Raw genomic sequence first — 16198 nt, forward strand, 5'->3', positions numbered from 1 at the left:
CTTGGGGATCAGGGAAAGGAATCAGGGGGGAAAAGGCTAATATGATATGTCAAATTAAACAAGAACTAGACTGAAATTTGATGGCAACTGGTCTTATTAAGTGCAAATCCAAAACTGAAATTTTATTGAGAAAAATCATCTGCATGGTTTGGAGTTCCATTTCAGACAGTAATGTTGGGGATTTTGACAAAAGTGGTGGAACTATGAATGCAAAAATAGTACCAGAAGACTCTGATCCACCATGAAGTACTATCTGGGAAGCATCTGACTGGCAACTGTCTATTTTTTCAGTCAATGCAGTGAAAGCACACCCGAATAGAAAAAACACACACAATATAACACTATAAGTCATGGATTGGCCTCCGCAGAGCTCTGACATCAACATTATTGAAGCAGTGTGTGTTGAGAGCAGGCGATCTAATAATCAGAAGGCTGATGGTTCAGTCCCTGAAGCTCCATTCTGCATGCTAAATATCCTTGGAAAAGATACTAACCCTCTGATGTATCCATTGGAGAGCAAATATGTGTGAATGTTCAACAGAAAGCACCTTAGTAGAAAAAGCATTGAAAGAAAGTGCTTGTGTGAATGAGGCAAGTTGTATAAAGTGCTTTAAGAGATTGGGTAGAAAACCACTGTATAAGAACCAGTCCATTTTCCATTCATTAGAGGTGTACAAACTCAGCTTTCCATGCATGTTTGCAAGTTTTTAAAAAATCTCTTCACCTATTTCACATTTTCCTAGCAAGACATAAAGAAATGAGGTGTGGCTCAAGACTTTTTTTTTTTTAACTTCATCTACGCTTAAGGAAATAAATTATTGCAGTTTGCACCAGTCTTACACATCTGTTAATTGTGAAGCAGCTCCTCAAAGGAGGATGTAAAGCTGCTTTAAATCCCATGCCTACTTTTCAGATATTTCAAATCATCAAACAAGTTTAAATATTAGACAAAGATAACACAAAATTCAAGCCTACATGGCTCTGAGTGAAAAAGTGATTGCCCCCTAAACCAAATAAATGGTTGGGCCACCCTTAGCAGCATCAACTGCAATCAAGCGTTAAATGGCAATGAGTCTTTTACAGCACTGTGGAGGAATTCTGGCCCACTCATCTTTGCAGAATTGTTGAAATTCAACCACATTGGAGGGTTTTTGAGCATGAACAGCCTTTTTAAGGTCATACCACAGCATCTCAATCAGATTCAGGTCAGGACTTTGATTAGGCCACTCTAAAGTCTTCATTTTGTTTTTCTTAAGCTATAGAGAGGTGGACTTGCTGGCGTGTTTTGGATCATTGTCCTGCTGTCCCTTGTCACTTCAGCTTGGGAACACTAATAGATGGCTGGACCTTCTCCTTCAGCACGTTTTGGTAGACAGCAGAATTCATGGTTCTATTGACCACAGCAAGTCTTCCAGGTCCTGGAAAACAGCCCTAAACGGTCACACTACTACTACCATATTTTACTGTTAGTATGATGTTTCTGTGTTCCTTTTATGCCAGATATAATGGGACACACACATTCCAAAAAGTTCAACTTTTGTCTCGTCAGTCCACAGAGTATTTTCCCAAAAGTCTTGGGGAATCATCAAGATGTGTTCTGGGGAAAATGAGATGAGATTTTATGTTCCTTTTGCTCAGCAGTGGTTTTCATCTTGGAACTCTGCCATGCAACCCATTTTTGCCCAGTTTCTCTTATGGTGGAGTCATGAACACTGACCTTAACTGAGGCAAGGGAGGCCTGCAGTTCTTTGGATGTTGTTCTGGGGTCTTTTGGATAAGTCGTCGCTGTGCTCTTGGGGTCAGCTGACCACTCCTGGGAAGGTTCATCACTGCATTTTTACACAGATGAGAAATTATACATTTCTCCCCCATCCATTTTCTATTATTCTAATTCTATTATTTGATCTTAGGCATTGCTTAGGCAATACTACACTGCACACGTGGTACACGCTTTGACACTTTTATTTTACTTTCCATGGAGTGTTTAAAGTAAGGCTTCCCACAACTTCAAGCACATTTCATAGGAACTCTTTATTTGCAGAGGGCAGGTTCTTTTTATATCCTGTCAGTGGAATTCAAACCATTTTCCACCATCACTGGACCTGTTGAAGTGACAAATAAATGAAGCTTCTGTGTAAGTTTAAAAAGGAAGATCTGTAGTTACTCATCTGTCTACTTCCCAGGTGTTGGCGGCTAATCTAAGCTTTACATCACTTCCACTTTCCCACGCTGTCAAGCTGATTGTGACATCATGCGTCTAGTCCAATCAGCTTCTTCAGGCCAATCAGCCTTCACTCCGTGTATTTTAAATCTCCCTCCACATCTTTCATTCTTCCTTGCATTCGTCATTGTGTAACTTCTTTATCTCCACCACCAGTGTCTAGACTCCGGGGGGTCCTGCCCTAATGCCTATCACTGCTGGGATTCCATTCTGCTGTGTTGGGCGTTCGGGGTCTAACCGCCAAATACCTCAAATTGAATTCTGTACATCAATAAATCAGGAAACAACCATAGTTTCTAATTGAGACCAACTTTATATTCTGATTGGTTCTGTGTGATCTTCACTATATTTGCCATATATTTGTTCACCTTGTTCCTCAGACTCTCCAGTGTCACCATCTTCCTCATCACCCCTCTTATGATCACCATTGACACTTTCATCATGTCAATGGAGGTCATCATTCTTCATGACCAGGGGTCAGCAACCTTTAAGACCCAAAGAGCCATTTGGATCCGGTTTCCACGCAAAAGAATGTGTGTGGCGGAGCGTGGTGTGCAGCGTGGCTGCAGGGGAGGCAGACGCACCTGGGCGGCACCCACAATAACTGCCTCACCGCCTTAACGTCTGTGCTATCTATGCTGTTGTGTTGTTGTTGGTATATGTCGGGCTGCAAATCGGGGCTGTACGGAGTCACTTTCATCTTTACGCAGGACTGTAAGCTGTCATCTGTGAGGCGTGAGCGGTGTTTGTTTTTAACATAGTTCACGGTGGAGAATAGCTGCTGATAATGTGAATCCAAAGATCCATAATTGGCCTACCTGGGGTTGAAAGTCTCGATAAATGCATGGCGTTTCGGCGGGTATACTGGCTTCCTCGTGTGTGACTCTTATTTTGAGCGATGAAAAAATAATAGAATATAATTTTATTTTTATATTTCAATATCACAATAATCTTCCAATTTAGAACTACAAGTTAGAAAAAGAACTAACATGAATAAAATACACTCCAGCTTATACTTTTAATTTATTTTCCCAAACCACGCGGAGCCGCAGTATAAGGACTAAAGAGCCGCATGCGGCTCTGGAGCCGCAGGTTGCCGACCCCTGTTCATGACCAAGCACCTACCTGCTTGCCCACTATTCAGTGCCTTCTAGGCCCCACTCCCATTAAGTAACACTCTTGGTAGAGAGGGTTTGTCTTTTTCACTGAACAGTACTGAAACAGATACTAACAAGAAGTTTACTTCGAATGACCAGTTAACGTCTGTCAGTGATGTTTTTAGTCTTTATCTGTTGAGTTCCGGGATTTATGATCAATTTTACTCATGAGCAGAACTGCAACAGGAGGAACCAAATAACAAATAATCTCAGGTTATACAGACCTACTAAAGGTAAAGGCACGTTGATTTCCAGCCAGTTTACTTATCCATTTATCTGATGTCACAGGTTGGGCTTTTCTCATTTCTCAGTTGTGTGCCTTCTCTCTTTTCTGAGTCTTGAGACCCAAAAAATATGTCCATTGGCATCTTACAGAATGTCTCTTTTCCTAAAATAAAACTGGTGGACAGAAGAGAAAGTGGTGTATGTTTCTGTTAGTAGTTTTACTTGTGCTGTATAGAAGAAAACAAAAAGTTGGAATACACAAATCATGAGGACTCAGCATTTGTAAATGTAGCAGAAATACAATGGTTACATGTATGTTGTTCAAATTGAAAAGCCCTGAGTGGCTGTAGCCGAAGAACATAAAACCGACCTCCAGTTTCGCCCTGTTTTGGCTGAAACAGACTTCAGATAGATGAGCTGACTTGTCTGGACTCTTAGTTATAGCAGCATCTGAAAGAATCCATGAATTTTTCAGGAATGTACAAGTTTCAATGAATTGCCTTTGCTCCTGATTACTCTTCTCTGTATAGGGTAAACTCTATGTACTATAGCTCAATATCATTGACTAATAATACTATCAAGTTAATAATCTTAAATAGGATTGCGAGCAGGAGAAATATGTGCCCTTTAATATTTTAAAGTGTTTTCTGTAAGCATCCACCAAATAGAATATGCTGCAGCCTGGGTACGTAGCAGCAAAATGAAACATTAAAAGTCAGGCTGGTTGGAAAGGAAATTAAGCTTCAGATTTGGTAATGTACCAGAAACTGCTGTATGTGTGTGGGTTTATATTCTCTCGTCTTTGTGTGGGGTGGGGTGTAATGAATCGGATGCCATTTTGAGAGATGCTGTTTATGAGTGTTGGAGGCGACAAGGGAATGCGGGGAATTAAGGAAGCAGTATGAGCTACACTTAACACAATGTGACAGGCACAAAATGACAGGTTTTGGCCCAGGAATCGGGATGCCATGTTGCTTGCGCACTCGCTCGCTTACACACATAATCCTCAAAACACACACATACACCATCCGGCATGGGAAAGTAGGTGAAGGCATGAGGGGACAATTTGATCTGTTCCACCAAACACAAATCAATGTCTGTGTGGCTCAATTTTCATCGCACACACAAATCGCTCTATTTCTATCTTTGTGAGGACCCTTGTAGCACTTTTTCCTATATATTACAACAAAATGTAGCACACCATTTCAAGTCTAAGCCAAACCTGATGCATAAAAGATCTGTGACCAAAGGCAGGGCGGGGTGAAGGACAAAACATCCCATACTTTAAAAGTCAAACTGGTCTTCACTCAGACAGGGCAAAGTCATCTGAACGAGGAAAGTGACTATTTTACCCGGTTGTGACAGTGAGAATAGCTGCTATTAGACAGATTAACCTAAGGGAGTTCTGACCAGCCTCTACTACCAGGCAAGGACAAAGCTTTTTCAATCTTTTTAATGGCATAGTGGCAGTTTAGTGCCATCACCTTTGGTCACAATAGATATTTTTACCATGAACAAAAGAAAAAAGATGAAAAGTTTTTTCACAATAGTTTAATATTTTTGTTATTTTCTTATATTTGAAGTCACACATTACATTAAACATTAGATGACTGTAGAAGTGAGTAACCTCATGAACAAACACATTTAAATTGTCTTTGTTTTTGGACACCTACTGATACCATTTCACATGCACTATTATTAATTTTAGATACTTTTTTATATTGTTTATTTCTTCTGCTGCTGGAGCTATTTGGCTACAGTCCAAAATACTGGGAATGCCAATAAGGTCATAAGTGTCTCCCACATCTGGGGAGTGGGAATACTCCCTCAGTCTGTTGGCAAGCATTGATTTATTCAACACAACATAATTAACTGCTAGCAGGTTGTTGTTTTGCAGTTAATACGTGTGGTAGAATCTGTGTTTTACCAAATTTGTTAATTTTTGTGTTGAGTTTGCTGCGATAGTTAGATTGTTGGTTAGATCTGTCAAAATGAAATCACAGTGCCCTAATAATGTTGAGGTCCAGCGTCCGAGGAGGCCGATCCATGACTGAAAGTGCTCCATTATGTGTTTTTCTAACCAGGTAAGCTTTTACTGCATTGGTAATGTGTTTGGGATCGTTTTCATGCACTCAAAAAAAGTAAATTGGGTGGCTGTTACATTTACAAAAGTCTAACTTGTCATTTGAACAAAATAATTTCATGTTTCTATGGTGAACGCAATGAAATCATGTTGGATGTGCATGAAATTCAAAGACTTAATTTGTTCTTGTTCAGATGACATGATACAATCTAGAAGAAGTGGTTAGTTGCCTGGACTCACGAAATTCACAAGATCACACGAGATGTCAAATCACAGGAAAATCACTGGGTTATAAGAGACAGACAACCATACACACACCATGTGTATGTATTACTATTTATTATGGTTTAACTTGTCAGGGACAAAAACATAAAGAAAATTCTGCATCAAGCATAGCTTTCCTACTTTTGTTGAGTCTGTATTGATAGCTCAATGCCGTGGTGGTTCGTGCTGTTGCCTCAGCGCAAGAAGGTCCTGGGTTCAAATCCACAATCTGGCCAAGTTTGCAAGGGGTTCTCTCTGCATACTCTGGTTTCCTTCACAGTTAAAAGTCATGCAGTTGTTAAGGTAAGGGTAATTGGTGATTCTAAATTACCCAAGGGTATTAAAGTGCAAATGGTTGTTTGTCTCTATGTGATAGTCTGGCAACCTGTCCAGGATGTACCCTGCCCCTCTTACCCTATCACTTCCACAGCCCAGATAAAGATAAGAGGATGGGTGGATTGGAAGTTGCTCTAAATCCGTTGAATTTTTTGTTGCACATTATGTAATATGAACACAACATGTACTACAGACAGAAGTTACATTTGTTCATTCAACAAGATTATCACTGGTGTAACAAACAAATATTTTACTAGTTCATGTAACAAGACTGACTTTTGATGTGCCAAAGTGTTTAAACAATATAACATGACTTTAAATAAATTTAATTAGACTAACTTGGTACAAACAAGTTGTTTGAATAAAAGTCAAATTAATGGAATGTTAATGTTAATATTATGCTAAACTTACAAACATATATCGTGTTGAAACAACACAATCAAGATGGACTAATGTAACATGATTTGTTTAGATGGAATATAAGTGGCAAGATAAAATTACGTTCATCCAATGAATTATTTTTTTGAGTGTGCTGAAAAATGAAAGACGTTGCCAATCAGACGCTTTTCAGATGACATTGCATGGTGTCTCAAAATCAGATGGCGCTTGTCTTGCAATCATAATTTAATAAATTTTGACAAGATCCCCGTTTTACAGATTCTTTCTTGTACCTTTTCCTGCTTTTGTCCTTCACTTTTGAAGGACACACTACACATTAAGCGTGTGTGCGTGTATCTGTTTGTGTTTTACTTATAGGTCTTTGGGAATCACCTTGTTGGTGCAAAAATACTATTTTGTGCCTGTCAAACTGTGTTATCTTTGGCACTTTTTGTAGATTAAGCTCAAGAAATGGGAACAAATAAAGCTGTTTAGACAGCACACAGGTTCATTCCTTGAGTTAGGTGCCTATGAAGTGCTACCCACCAGTGTTAGAAAAAACGAAGAACTGTATAATAGCAAGGCTGTGCTGCATTAAGGGATCTGACTCACAGTTAAAAAGCACTGTATATGTAGGACAACCTAGGCCAGCCACTATTCTAATGCCAGAAGTAGAGTCATGGGTAAGATTTAAAGAACATCTCATACACAGCACCTATTTCTGGATATCTTAACAACAACCACCCGTAACCACAAAGCTAAAAATCCAGTGAAACTTGTTTCTTATATGAACACAGAAGAAAGTATTGGTTGGCACATAGCAACCACTCTGGTTCTTAAAAAAAGAGGAGATATTCATTCAGAGATAAGCCTCTGCTTCTTTCTACTGCCTGTCTGAGTCAGTCAAAATAATGGCTAGAGCTGAGTCATTTCCCACAAGCTGAACATGCCTGCTGTGACACATTGAATGTAAGGCAATGCATCTGAAGAACAGAACCAAAGGTAAGTAAATATCTCTTCACTGGGATTTTAAAAAGGGGTAAAAAGACCTGAAAAGACGAATGATGCTTCCCAACATAAATATGTAGTCGTGAATAAGTAATAAGGATTAACAAAAAGGAGACAAGCGGAGAAAGACAAATAAGAAGAGGAGAGGGAAAAGGTGAAGTGCAGCAGGATGACAGTGACATATGAGAGGCAGAGCTGACAGAGTGCTCAGTAATGGCAGTTTATCAGCATCTGGTCAGCAGGGTCACTTCAGCTCCTGGGCTTCAATTCTCATCTGTCTCCATCGCTCTCCTCCTGCATCTTCTCACTCTACTTCCCCCTCCTTCCACGCTTCCTCCCTCACTTCCTCTGTCTTAAACTGACAGTTCTGACAGAAAACCAAAATGTGCAAGCAGTTTTTTCCCTTTCATACACCCACATATACAACCCAGACTGTAAGTTTTTGCACAGTTTCACATTCTGTTGTTCAGAGTCTGTGTCTCAGTACATTCAGTCCTAAATAAAACACAAAACTGCATTAAGGTGCCAAGTATGGTATGCAGTCCTATAGAAAGCAGTATGTGCGTGGAAAAAAAAGCCTGTTTAACAAACCCACTCAGAGTTCAAAAGTAACTGGACACATTGCTGTTATAATTATAAAATTGTAGATTAACACCGAAATACCAGTTCCTGATTTGTAATTTTGTTAATTTAGTCAATAGAACTGGATCCCTAAACTATATCAGTTTCCTTTTCTCCATTTATGAAAGTTAGTGTATCTGGCCTTCTCTGACTCTAAAGTTATGGGGTTTAATTATGTTTTGAAACCTGACATTTAACTGACAAATTGCAAAACAAGAACTGTTACATCTTAAGAAATACCAGCCAGATTGCAAAACCCCTGAGCAGGAATGCGCCAGTGCTTTAACCTGCAGGATAAAACTGACATATACTCTGTCTACTTACTTTTGAACTATTGCAGTCAGGTCTACATGAGTAAAAAGGTCTTTATTTCACACACAGTATTTCAATATTGATGCAAGCTTACTAAATTAAAGCTGCGACTTGGCACTTTAATGCAATATCCATTATTTCATTTCAAAATGAATGCACAATTGAAGGCGTTAGTGGACTGGTTGGGACTTAACACACAGCAAGCACAGTGTCCACAAAGGCATATCCACACACCAATTAAGACAAAGAAATACCACTAACAATCTAATAATAGTTGTCAATAACCTCAGCAATAGATTAAGCAAAGACTTTATTGCTTTGGCATTAACATATTTAAAATGCCAGCCGCCTTGTGTGAGTCCAGTGGATTTATGCTGACATCCCCAGTCGGATTAAATGTGATGTTTCAGGGTAAAATACAGCCTTGGTGAAAGGAAGAGGAGAAAGTCAGGGGAGGCCAGGCTCACACTGCATGTGTACGACATCTTAATTGCATCAATGATTATCCCTCCACATTTACGCTTTCCCTACTCATATTTATAGTTGTGTCCAATTTTCATTATGCTCTTCATTATGGAGCATAAATAACCTGCGTAAATGTGCCGGCACACTACGACACACCCTATAACATTGCCAAGTGATATCCATCTTGTCCCCCAGTGATCCAACATTACCTGGCTGAATTATGTCTATTAGCTGCATGTAGCCCCTCCCACTCCATCAAGACAGCAGTCTGCAGATGACAGCATTAACTTTTAAGGCTTTATAGCATCTTCTTTACCCAACACATACCATTAATCCGCTTAATGGCCACCATGACCCCTTTCATCGTGTTTCATAAAATAAAAATATGAATAAAGCCCATTACAGTCTCTATTGTGGAGAGTTTCAGCAATAAATCATAGTGGTTCTATTAGAAGGATTGCCTCTGTGGCAAGTCAGGTTGCCATATTAAATTATCAGTGCTGTTTGCGTTATTATTTTTGCATGTAATACCTAAATCGGAAAAGTGTAACTTTCTATTCAAATCTCTTCCTGGCCTTCAGTTGTTAGTGTGAGGACTAATATTATGTGTTTTTCTTACCTCTCTCGACTTTCAGATTCTTTGCTTGCATAAGAAACCTTTTTCTTTACATCCAATGAAGCAGAAGATGTTAAATCTGAATTACACTGAAATTTTAATGATGTAAAAAAAGAAAATACAAAAAATACAAAACAAAACATATTATGTGATTTTTTTACTTCAAACTTTTTGGCAAATTTCTGAATCTTCCATTCGATCAAATTAGGAAATTTTAAAAGCTGCTTTAATTAAATTTTTTTTTACATAACAATACATGTAATGACTATGTCCTTATCAAAGAATACTTCCCAGTTCATCATTTTAAATCCATATATAACTACAGTGCATGACGCATTCATTAGACCACCACCCACTGTAAGCTGCGCTAACTTAGCACGAGTAATTACCAGAATCTATTTCTGAATCAGTTTCTCTAATGGTTAATCCATTAGTATGTTTACGCTCTTTAACTGAAATTATTTTTAATGCTAAAGTACATTATTTCTGATATTTTTGAATTTTCAAATGTATGCCAAAAAAAGAAAAAACATAAAGGACTTTAAAATTACACTTATTACACTTCTGACTTCTCAGGGAAGTCCAGTGTGCTGGCTCAAACTCTAGGTATAAATATGTGCATTGCGTCTGAAATTCCTCACTCCTGTTCAAAAAATGTGAAATGAAGAGAACTCACTGAAAAGGAAAGAGTCTGCAATAAAGCACTTTGTGATGATGGATGATCTTTGAGACAATCTGGGCAAGACTAAAAGTGTTCTCACAGTGTGGTCATGCTTTGGAGTCAATTGCTGAGACTGGTACTTACAAAAAGCGCCAAGGAAGAAGCAGAATATGAAAGCTGATCACAAACACTGAGCTGTAGATAACTGGAAGAAGGTACTCTGAACAGACAAGTACAGATTTCAACTCTTCAGTCAGCAATATTGTGTTTATGTCCACAGAAAAGCTGGAGAATGTTAGATGGATTGCAAAGACAGTGAAAAAGGGGCAAGATTCCATTATGGTATAGTTATTATAGAAGCAGCATGGACACATTAGTGAAGAAAAAGGTCTACCACAACATCTTGGATCCACCAAAAAGTTGGAATTCCTCCTGAACCACCCATCCGACCCTTCCATCCATCCATCTTCTTCCACTTATCCGGGGCCGGGTCAGCCTTAGTAGAGAAGCCCAAGTGGCTAGGGATCTCCCTCTCCCTAGCCACCTCTTCCACCTTTTCTGGGGGAACACCGAAGCATTCCCAGGGCAACAAAGAGATATAATCTCTCCAGCTTGTCCTGGGTCTGCCCGGGGCCTCCGTCCAGTGGGATATGCCCAGAACACCTCACCCAGGAGGTGCATGGAGGAGTAGCGGCCCTACTCGGAGCACTTCTTGAACTCCTTACCCTATCTCAAAGGAAGCGGCCAGCTACCCTTTTGAGGAAGCTCCTTTCCGTCACTTGTATCCGCAATCTTGTTCTTTTTTCACTTCACCCTTTTCAGCTGAGAACCATGGCCTCAGACCTGGAGGTGGTGATTCGCATTCCTGTCGCTTCACACTCACCTGCAAACCGCTCCAGTACAAACTGGAGGCCATCGCCTAATGAAGCCAACTGAACCACATCATTTGCGAAAAGCAGAGATGAGATTCTGAGACTACCGAAGTGCAAGCCTCTGCCACTTGGCTACACCTAGAAACTCTGTCCATAAAACCTATGAACATTCTGAAGTAAAACTGATTAATTGTGGGTTTAACAACACAATGACCCCAAGCAAATTTCAAAGCTGTGCAGAGACTGTTTGACCAAGAAAAGGGAATGTGGAGTACTGGAACTGATGGACTGGCCAAGTCTGGGCTTGAATCAAAGTGATTTGGGATTTAGTGAAATCAAAGGCACAAGAATTTAATTCCAATCAGCTCTCTGGGAACAGCTAGAAGAGCATTAGTTATGCAGCCTAACTTTATATTTCAGTGGTGGTGTACGTGCTACAGAGAATACAGTGAAAAACTGTTGCTTTCCCAGTGGTGCACCTGAATGAAAGTTCCCTCTATAAATGCATTCCCTCAAGTAACTGCCCCCTACAATCCAAATGTCTAAAAGTACGAACAAAAGGAGTAGATGTCTCTCCACCCACTAATTGTTAAAATAACAGCTCTGACAAAAATAACAAGTAGTGAACATGTAGGTGTTTTTTTGCTGTTCACTCACAAGGACTTTCAGAAGTGTTTCTGGAACTCTCTTTACTTCTACTAGACAATCTTGACTGCTTTAAAGAAGTGCAGAGTGGAGGCCCTAAGGTTCAGTAAGATTCAGCATTGGTTTTTGATCTTGTCAATCACACAGAGGGAATTCTCTGATACTGTATGTAACATTGCATTGTTAAATTATTTCTACAAAGTAGCACATTTCTTTGAAGTTAACCAATCAGTTTACAGACCTGTCGCTAGCTAATTATGCAGCCATCAATCATCCATTATCTTCTGCTTATCCAAAATTGTCTTCCAGTGGCAGTAGGCTAAGCAGGGCACTCCAGATGTCCTTCTCCCCAGCAGCAATTTCCAGCTGCTCCTGGAGGAAGCCCAAGGCATTCCCAAACCAGATAAGATATATAATCTCTCCAGTAGCTTCTGGAGATACCCTGAGGTCTCTTCCAAGTTGGACTTGCCTGGTAAACCTCCATAGGGAGGCACCCAGGAGGCATCTTATCCAGATGCCCGAAACGCCTCAACTGGCTCCTTTCAACACAAAGGAGCAGCAGGTCTACTCCCAGCTCTCTCCAGATGTCACCCTATCTCTGTGGAAGAAAGTCATCTCAGCCACTTTGCAATCGAGGCAATAACAGCCACATTACTGCTGACACCTCACCAACAAAGCAAGTTACTTAATTAGCTCATATATTACACCATGTATTTATGTTCACCCAATAAAAAGCTGCAATTAAAGAACCATACATTTTAGGTGATGGAGGACCTTAAAAAACAAAACAGAAAAACAAAAATAGAACTAAAAGGTGAATAAATATGGACCTAAATATAGCTTCTAATCTTGCTCAGTGGTTAACACTATTGCAAACGGGCCTGCTATATCATTGGTTTTTTGTTATTTTACACCGGTGATGTGTTTTTATCTTTTAATCACATAGCCACAAAATGTGTTTAAAATTACATCAATAAAAAATAAAGTGTCAGCATTTAAGGTGTTCTGTTAAGTTTTACTGTAGATAAAAGCTGTTTTCATTTCATGTAGCACTCAGTGCATTTCTTTCCTTGTGAAACATTTCCAAAGCTAATTTCATTAAAGTTGAATCCCACTTTTTTTTTTTCTTCTTTATCACTTTGCTCTTTGGCTTGGTTTTCACATTACTGTGCAGCTGCTGTGCAATAGTGTGAAACCACTTGGTGTACTTTTCATCTGAATTCCACTGTATATTTATGTGCATGCATAAGACAAAAAAAGAAACAAAAAGTAAATATTTGAGACTAAAATTGCTCTACAGCTCAACTGGAGATCAAACACTCTTTGAAGATCTTTCTGTTTGCATGTTTTTGGTTTTGGTTCTTGTTTTTGTAAATGTAACAATAGGTAAAATGATCATTTCATGTTCACATTGGCTGACAAGTTCTGCTTCTTGAAATTCGTACAATTAACTCTTGGTTTAATCACCAGAGACCCTTCAAATGTAGCGCTGAGTTAAAAAGGAAGCCCTTTAACCTCATCCAAAGGCATAACTGCCAGACTCTATTAGCAATGTCTATATTTTATTATATTTGCGGTCCAGCATGCAGAATCTGCATTCAGAACGGCTCACATCTCGAGGCAACCATCTTCTGAGCCAGGGCAAAGGCCAAGAAAGGTGATCGTGCTTGCGCATGTGTGTATAGTGGAAATATTGAGTGGATGAGAATCTAAGGTCCAGATAGTGTTGAATTTATGAGCAACCCCTGCCTGGATAAAATTAAGTATGCTTGTGTGGTTTCAACAAAACCGAAAACAGAGTCTTCTGCTTCACCTTTCTCCATTCCCACCCTGCCTTCTGTTTCTTGAAATTCTTCTTTGTGGAGACCTCTGCTTCCACTTCAAAGAATTATCTGTTTTCTTTCTTCTTCTTTAACACTGGCTTTAAGAAGGAAAAAAACACAACTTCCATTAATGAGTAACAACCCTTGTGATTGAGCGTCACATATAATTTGTTGTTTGGGTAATACAAACCAGTTTGTGGTAGGACACAGTAATGATAAATGGAATTATCCTTAACAAAAACGCTATCACTGGCGGTGGTACAAAGGCCTTTCAGTAAATTCTCAATTTGAGGATCTAACACTGCCCTTGAATTGTTTAGGCACAACTGGGACTGGTGGAGGAATTAATTTCAGATATTACCAAACAGCGGGGTACACAGCTCCCAGGGCACCGCAGACAAAATCTTTCATCCCTGTTAAAAAAAAAATTGAATGGGGATTTAAGGAGAACACAGATAATTCAATCTTTATCAGCGGCAAGCCACAATGAAATGTTAAGTTTCCATGGGATCCTCTTACCTCAAAGGAGGACTCCGGAATGAAAGGACAACACATCTGAAGCATCTCCCTCCTGCTCTTGAGCAAAAGAGTAAAACACATGCACAGACACACACACATTCTCTCTGAGACACAAACACGGAACATAAAAGGTTCTCATCAACATATCAAAGCTCGTACTTCCTGTTCAACATGCTATATGCGAACCTAGTGGATGCCAACGAGTCAACGTAGCTACACATCATTTTATATAAAATATACGTGTGTGTGTTGCACTGACAGCTCCTGCAAAAGCAGACAGTAACAGATCGAGATAACTCTCAAGTGTCAGATATACATGCACATACACACAAACGTGGACATGTTTGGCATTCTGCTATGTAAGCAACCACCTCTCTATCTCTTTCTCCCTCTCTTTCTTCCTATCTCTGTCAGCCACATTTGTGAGAGAAAGTTTTAAAGGAAGAGATAGCGCAGAAAGGAGTGAAACGAACAACTCTAGCTTAGTAATGTCAACTCAAACTCCACGAGATACCCAATAACGGCACATAGATACTCTTGCAGAAAAGCTCCACTCCAGCATTAAAGTTGTCAACACATACTAATCCACCAGTTTGGAGACTGTTACAATGGGTCAATATGCAATTTGAGGCAGGTTGACAGAGAACATTGGATTGATTGATTTTGACCTTTTCCTTGACAGTACCTGCTGTACACATTCTCTACAAAATAATGAAAAGTGTTGAAATCCTTATATCTTTAGCTTTTGCCTCTTTTCTTCTCCCAAATAAGCGCCTGTTGTTAATCCCACTCATACGTCTGGCTGGAGGTCTGCTCTCTCTGCTTTATCTTTAAGAGCAGGGGGAGGCAGACTCAGGGGGGTGATACCAACCGTATCGATTTCTGCAAACATGCAGACACACATGCACACACATACACACTCTTAACCATTTGTAGAGGCTGTGCACAACATGGCTATAATCAAAAAGCTATTCCTCCATCTAGTCTACTCCGCAAAGTGATATCCTGACGACAAGTACACAGAGACCAAAACTGTGACCAGTGGTGACCACTGCATGTGTAACATCTTCAGAAGCAGCATACCACTGCCCACTTTCAGCAACTTTTTTTTTTTTTTTTTTTGCATCTTAATGTCTCTCAACACTGGAAAACCTACAAATTACATCTACAGTAGCTGCTGGGCCATGGAAACCCATGCCATAAATGCCCCACAATTTTTGTGCAGTTGTTAATAACAGAGGAAGTTTGGAACTCTGCAGTTGCTGATTCAGCAGAGCATTAGGAACTTGTAGGTACCTCAGCACTCAGTGGCCTCACTCTGCCGAATATTACAGGATTAACACTCAAATTCAGTAAGATCTTTAGAATGTATTTTTGTCTACATAGACTAGCAAACCCTAAACTGATATCAACATGTTGGCATTGTCACTGTGCTGATGTTAATATGTTTCTAAAACTTGAAAAAATATCATGTTGGATCATTTTTTTAGTCCATGTTATGGTACTGCTTCAGTTCTGGTGATGTCTTGGTGTCTTGTAAGCCTATTTGGGACATTTGGCTTTTTGCATGACACAATAATAAAATAAATTGGCATGTTAGGATGCTGTCACTAGCCTCACACTAACATGGCCGTAAACATAAGACAGATACGACCTCAAAACTGGTTCCGAATGCTGTCAGCACCAAAAAGATAGAAACTGCAACCCGCCAATCCCTAGCTGAAGTGACCCCCCTGTTTTGTTGAGAAATGTGAGAGATCAAACACATTTCAAGCTGATGCTACCTCTTATTGGTGCATTGAAGGGTATAATACCCATTTGGGAGGGTCACAATTCAAAAAGTCACAACATCCTTTTCCCTTCAGATTGGATGAGGGGAGAAAAAATCCCTTCAGAGAAGAAGCAGAAGCTCCCATATCAATCCATCAAACCAAAAAGTAGTAAAATGGCACTCCTAAATGAAATTCTCTTGTCTTGCGCTGAGCTCAACTT

At 39.7% G+C, this 16198-nt stretch overlaps 1 long non-coding RNA gene across 1 annotated transcript; it reads right to left on the minus strand.

The window, feature by feature from the left end:
* Positions 1-5213: 5213 nt before the first annotated feature.
* Positions 5214-14425, minus strand: LOC134639191 (uncharacterized). Its single transcript, XR_010095315.1, has 3 exons — positions 14207-14425; positions 14049-14100; positions 5214-13785 (listed from the first exon to the last, which is right to left on the minus strand). It is a non-coding gene; the product is annotated as an uncharacterized LOC134639191 (long non-coding RNA).
* Between the last annotated feature and the right edge of the window lie 1773 nt (positions 14426-16198).

The sequence above is a fragment of the Pelmatolapia mariae genome, linkage group LG2 (assembly GCF_036321145.2).
Source record: "Pelmatolapia mariae isolate MD_Pm_ZW linkage group LG2, Pm_UMD_F_2, whole genome shotgun sequence".
Classification (NCBI taxonomy): Eukaryota; Metazoa; Chordata; class Actinopteri; order Cichliformes; family Cichlidae; genus Pelmatolapia; species Pelmatolapia mariae.